The following is a 7,283-nucleotide window of genomic DNA, read 5'->3' as shown; positions in this document are numbered from 1 at the left end:
CAGCCATTAAAAAGAATTCATTTGAATCAGTTATAATGAGGTGGATGAAACTGGAGCCTATTATACAGAGTGAAGTAAGCCAGAAGGAAAAACACCAATACAGTATACTAACGCATATATATGGAATTTAGAAAGATGATAACAATAACCCTGTGTACGAGACAGCAAAAGAGACACTGATGTATGGAACAGTCTTATGGACTCTGTTGGAGAGGGAGAGGGTGGGAAGATTTGGGAGAATGGCATTGAAACATGTAAAATATCATGTATGAAACGAGATGCCAGTCCAGGTTCAATGCACGATACTGGATGCTTGGGGCTAGTGCACTGGGACGACCCAGAGGGATGGTATGGGGAGGAAGGAGGGAGGAGGGCTCAGGATGGGGAACACATGTATACCTGTGGCGGATTCATTTTGATATTTGGCAAAACTAATACAATTATGTAAAGTTTAAAAATAAAATAAAATTTAAAAAAAAAAAGAAAAAAAAATAAACTTGAAGCTCTTAAATTGTTTTCCTATCAGTTATTCAGAGTGTTTTCATCAGCTTAAACTTTATGAAACTATTGATTGACTTAGCTTTTAATTGAACAGTATCCTATTAGGAAAAAAAGGAATATACTTTTATAATGAAAATATTTTTAAAGTGGTCAAAATTTGTACAAATCTGTGCAGTTTTCACTGGCATTAAAATAATGTTCAAGAAAATGAATTGACATGTTTTTAAAAGAAAGAAATATTACCCGAAAAAGCATATGTTCAGTTAAATAAAGGGGACTATTTTTAGGTGGCTGCTGAAGGAATCAAGAAAGAAATAACTAGCCAGACTGTTTTCAGGCAAAGCTATTTTCAGGTAGAAAATCCTAGCAGGTTTGATGCAACAAATATGATGATCATCTGTGTTTGTTCCTACAGATAAATTAGACCGTCAAAGTCTGGTAAATCCATGGTTTTTTTTTTTTTTTTTTTTTTATTCCTAAGGAGATCTTTGTAATTATTGCTCTGAAATATTAATTTTACTACTAATAAAACATTTAATAATTAAAGAATACTAACCATGTGCGAGACTCTTGAGAGTCCCTTGGACTGCAAGGAGATCCAACCAGTTCATTCTAAAGGAGATCAGTCCTGGGTGTTCTTTGCAAGGACTGATGCTAAAGCTGAAACTCCAGTACTTTGGCCAACTCATGCGAAGAGTTGACTCATTGGAAAAGACTCTGATGCTAGGAGGGATTGGGGGCAGGAGGAGAAGGGGATGACAGGTGGCTGGATGACATCACTGACTCAATGGACATGAGTTTGGGTGAACTTCGGGAGTTGGTGATGGACAAGGAGGCCTGGCGTGCTGCGATTCATGGGGTCACAAAGAGTCAGACAGGACTGAGCAACTGAACTGAACTGAACTGAACCATGTGCCAGACACTAAGATTTTTAGATATAGTATCTCATTTAATGTTTAAAAGAACCCTATGAGGGAGGTATTGCTATTTTCAGTGTTTTATTCAGCATGTAGTTAATACAAATTTTAAGTTCTCAGTCTTTATTTTAGCACTGAATAGAACCCAATGTAGGAGTGTTCTTGCTAAGTTTCAAAAAAGTGAACATATTCATGAAACACCTATTTCAACAGCTAATTACTGCTGTCCTTCAGATTTTAAGAGAGCCTGATTCCTTACTTTCCCCTGCTCTGCAACCAAACACTGGCTTGTCTCCCCTCCTGTAGACATTTGTTCTAGAGATTGACTTGCACTTGTCTTTTATGGGCATAAAAGGCAAGTCGTGTCTGACTCTTTGTGACCCCATAGACTATACATTCCATTAAATTCTCCAGGCTAGAATACTGGAGTGCATAGCAGTTCCCTTCTCCAGGGGATCTTCCCAACCCAGGTATCGAACCCAGGTTTCCTGCATTGTGGGCATATTCTTTACCAGCTGAGCCACCAGGGAAGCCCAAGAACACTGGAGTGGGTAGCCTATCCCTTCTCCGGGGTATCTTCCTGACCCAGGAATCGAACTGGGATCTTCTGCATTGCAGGAAGATTCTTTACCAGCTGAGCTACCAGGGAAGCCCTTTATGTGCATAGCTCTCTAATTTTGTCCAGTTCCTAAAGTGCCTCACAAAATGATTGTGCTTCTCCAACAAGAAACCTACATTAAACAGACTCCTTTTTAGAAAGCATATAAAAATCTTTTTTATTTATTTTGAATTAAACATGTTGGTGAGCTGTCACACATAATAGAAAATGCATCCCCACATTTCTTGTAAGTTACTTGCTGCTAAGTCACTTCAGTCATGTCCAACTCTGTGCAACCCCATATATGGCAGCCCACCAGGTTCCCCGGTCCCTGGGATTCTCCAGGCAAGAACACTGGAGTGGGTTGCCATTTCCTTCTCCATTGCATGAAAGTGAAGTCGCTCAGTCATGTCCGACTCTTAGCGACCCCATGGACTGCAGCCTACCAGGCTCCTCCACCCCTGGGATTTTCCAGGCAAGAGTACTGGAGTGGGGTGTCATTGCCTTCTCCTGTAAGTTACTTATATGGTCTTTTTTGACATCTCTTCATTTGTTTGCAATTTATTAGCAGCAATTAAGCACAACGATGAACCAAAGAAAGGCCCTGACATTTCATGACTTTCTGTTGATATTCTCTCAGCCCAGGGTTATGCAGTCTTGAGTGTGTCACTTGCTTCTCAAATTCTTGACCTTAGATGTGTAAAGGATATGGGTGTTTTCTAGTGTGTTCTAGTTCTCCAGTCTTAATTTGCCTCTTTCTCAATCTTTCTGAAGATAAACACAGGCAACCATGACATTACTTAAACAAAGACTCTGACACTTTCATTTTCCTAGAAGATCTAATAAAACTGTATAAATAGTAATTAATTTAACAATGCATATGTAAAGTGGCAGAATGAACAGAAAGCTGCTGAGGGTAACTTTGAGTTCTGAATCTGATTATTGCACCTTTCTGATGATGGCAATAATATTTGTTGGGATAAAGTTTTAGAGTGTGGTTTGGAGGCAAAAAATGAGATCACTTGTGAATGTTTTCTGGGTAGAAAAAAAGTGCTTTCTATTTTTATGCAATAATTGTACCTCCAGGTACTGTTATCACAATGGATCTTGCTTGAGAAGAGCAATATATTAAAAGTTGAACAATTTCATGCAATCATGACATAATTGGACCATTCTCTATTCATGGTGTAAGAGAAAGGTGAACAAAATTATATGAGTGTCTGAAACACTGGTATCTTAAAATTTCCTGATTGCAATAAAATAAGCCACTTATGTTTTGCTCCCATCATGTTATATTCAAGGAACATTCTTTAAAGAAAATACTCCAGCTATACAGTAAAACCTGTGATTATGTCACCTTGCTTTGAATGCCATTTAATAACTAAAAAAAAAAAAAAAAAAATCACCAAACAATTAAATGCAATGCCTAAGAAGCACTATTTTATTTTCCTTTAACTGAATGGCAATTATTTTTTACAATAGATGCCTCTATACTGCAAATATAATGATGCAATAAATTTTACTGGAAGCCGATCATTTTTAAAGGTTTGTAAAGGACAAAAGTATTTCAATAATGAACATTAAATTACACCTTATCAATTATGTATGGTGCAAGCTATTTCTGACCTTGTCCTTTGGTTAAGTGTCAGTTGAAAATCTAGAGATCATTTTATTTATCCATATTAAATTGTTCAGTCACTGGCTGTTTTGTGAATGAATTAAGCACCTTTTTTATAAGACAAATATCAACTCAGAACAATTATTAAAGGCATTAAGAGACAATGCTAATGTATTTCATGCTTCAAAAGCTACAACTGAAAAAATTCATAGCAATCAATCAACATCTTTTCTCCTGTATTTCATATCTTAAACAACGCACCAGGGGTAATTATTATGAATAGATTTTCTTTTTTTAGACAAAGTTGCTGGGTATATTGATTAACCTTTTGTTCCTTTGTGACTGCCTCATATGTAGCTAAAATATTAAAGCTATAATCAGTTTTTCCTTTAAAGAAAAATTCTAAAACCCACTCTAAACAATTTAACACAATTCATTGCTTGTGAATAGAATTACCTTTTCATGAATGCAATTATAATCTATAAATCAGAAGTAGAAAGCTGAACAAAGAAATACAAATGGATAAAGAAATTGTTTTTCACAGCCAAAAAATTTTGCCCTAAATTCTAAAATACGTTTTTGTATTTCTGAGAGGTCCTCAGGAATAAGGGATTTCTAAGGGAGAAGGGATTTCTGTGAGAAGAGTAACTCAGCTCGTTGGGACAAATAGATATAAGGTCAGTTCATAGCTCTCTAGTTGTTCATAGCAGTATCTTCTTAGACTCAAATGCAAAAATGATGTGCATATAAATTAAAATCCTCAAGGGAAAGAAGGACAACAAACCAAACCTACTTTGGATTTTGCTTCCATGTTGAAAGACTTAATACTCCTAGCCATCATCACAGCCACACTGGAATAAAATCATTCAAACAAGCGTATCAGAATAACTGGAAAGACTGTTGCTAAAGCTGAAGCTTCAGTACTTTGGCCACCTGATGCAAAGAGCTGACTCATTGGAAAAGACCATAATTCTGGGAAAGATTGAAGGCAAGAGGAGAAGGGGCTGTCAGAGGATAAGACAGTTAGGTAGCATCACCAACTCAATGGACATGAATTTGAGTAAACTTGAGGAGATAGGGAAGAACAAAGGAGTCTGGCTTGCTGCAGTTGATGGGATCTCAAAGAATCAGACACAACTTAGCGACTGAACAACAACAATCAGGATACTGGCTCCAGAATATGATTCATCAATGACCTAACTCTATAAGCAATGGTTAGAAGATAATTTCAAACTAGCAGCCTTGGATCAGATAGTAACCTATAAGTGTATTTTGTTTGACCCACACAGTAGTTAAATAGTTTTAAGCAAGTTGATAATATTTACAAATTGGAATAACTTGGGGACTTCTTTGGCTGTCCATTGGAGAAGGCAATGGCACCCCACTCCAATACTGTTGCCTGGAAAATCCCATGGACAGAGGAGCCTGGTAGGCTGCAGTCCATGGGGTTGCTAAGAGTCAGTGGTTAAGACTCTGGCCTTCCACTGGTTGGGGGCACAGGTTGAATCCCTGGTGGGGAAATTGGGATCCCACATGCTGTATGGTACAGACAAAAAAAAAACCAAACAAACAAAAAAAAGAAGTAAAAAGGAGTAATTTATATAAAGCATATTTATTGTCTTTATTGTCAATTTTTCTTTGAAAGAAGTTAAAGCATCTGATACTTTTGGACCCACATTACATGTGGCAATAAGCTTTTCTGAATGTCTTTAGATACCTTCTTTAAAGCCCATTGATTCCTATAAATGCGACCAAATTTTATCACATTTATTTGTGATAAACAAGTTTTATTCCTAACTGTTGCTGGCTTCTTAAAAATAGAAAGACTGTCATATCCTTTTCAGTGTCTGGTACAAGGCTTCATACAAAGAAGGAACTTAGTAAATGTCTCGTATGTGTGTTCATACTAAGTCGCTTCAGTCATGTCCAAGTCTTGGAGACACTACGGATTGTAGCTCTCCAGGCTCCTCTGTCCATGGGATTCCCAGACAAGAATACTGGAATGGGTAGACATGCCCTCCTCCAGGGATCTTCCGGACCCAGGGGCTGAACCTGCATCGATTGTCTCCTAAATTGGCAGGCCAGTTCTTCACCACGAGTGCCACTGGGAAGCCCAAATGTCCCCTTTAATACGTATGAAATAACTTACCCATAAGAAAAATACAGTACTTCACCAGGTATAATGTGGTTTTGAACGTAAAGGAGTTTCCAAAAGATAATAATGAAAGTGAAGCATATGGAAAACATTTATTCATACAAAATTTCATGAAAAACTTGTAATCTCTTTTAAAATTTTCAGGGAGATTCTTTACAGTACAGGAAAGAGGTTTTGAGACTCTGTTATCCCTTAGCAGAGAAACACATTGGTCTGTCCAAATGGAAACTAATATAGACAGTTATATGTATATATAGAACAGCTCCCCCTGTTGAAATAGGAATGAAAAGCCCACAGTCCCTTCTCTAAATCTGGTTCTTGACCTTAATGCACTTTAAAAACATCACCTAGGATTCTGTGAATCAGTTTGGAAACCACTAATCCTATCAGATTTCCCTCATTTGAGAAAAGAGGAAATTGATGTTCAAGAGGATAATAACTTTTGCTTATTATGAGCAGACTGAGGATTACTGGTTTCCAAAGCTCTATTCTGAAACATATGGAATAGAAAAAGTTTGCCAGAGACGCTTCAACTATAAAGAAAATCAAAAGGAAAAGGAGAATGTATAATAACCATATAAACAAGCCCCTACATCAGGGTATCTCAGCCTCAGCCATTTTGTGGGGTCCAAAATCACTTTGTTGTGGGGAGTTATCCCGGGCACTGTGGTATGTTTAGTGGCATCCTTGATCTTTACCTACTAGATTCCAATAGAACATCCCAGCTTGTTAGGATCAAGGATGTCTCCAGCCATTGCGAAATATCCCCTGGGGCAGAATTGTGCCCCATAAGGAAGCACTGCTCTCTACAACTGTTTCTAGATGTTAAATCTTGGTTAACAGTTTTCTACATGCACCCATCAATGGCAGTTATAAGACAGAAGTAAATTGTAATAATTTTCAAAATATTTGAAATTATTTGAAACATCCCACAATATTTTAAGTATTAGTTCCTTGGTATAATATTTGAAACCAAGGTGTTTTCACATGTATCACAGATGTAGAATCTGTACTTGGACAGCAAAGTCATTATAAGTGTATCCCTTGCTCTCTTAAAGATCAGGCATTAAGAAAGATGTCTGAGCCTGGGCAAGTACTGGGTTGGGGAAATCTGTAAGCAGGTCAGGAAGCAATGGTTAAAACTGGACACGGAGCAACAGACTGGTCCCAAGTAGGAAAAGGAGTACATTAAGCCTGTATATTGTCACCCTGCTTATTTAACTTATATGCAGAGTACATCATGAGAAATGCTGGGCTGGAGGAAGCACAAGCTGGAATCAGGATTGCCAGGAGAAATATCAATAACCTCAGATAGGCAGTTGACACCACCCTTATGGAAAAAAGTGAAGAAGAACTAAAGAGCCTCTTGATGAAAGTGAAAGAGGAAAGTGAAAAAGTTGGCTTAAAGCTCAACATTCAGAAAACTAAGATCATGGCATCCGGTCCTATCACTTCATGGCAAATAGATGGGGAAACAGTGGAAACAGTGGCTGA

Source organism: Bison bison, unplaced genomic scaffold (assembly GCF_000754665.1).
Source record: "Bison bison bison isolate TAMUID 2011002044 unplaced genomic scaffold, Bison_UMD1.0 scf7180017864384, whole genome shotgun sequence".
NCBI classification, from domain to species: Eukaryota; Metazoa; Chordata; class Mammalia; order Artiodactyla; family Bovidae; genus Bison; species Bison bison.
The sequence above is the reverse complement of the archived record's forward strand: the minus strand, read 5'-3'. Positions refer to the sequence as shown.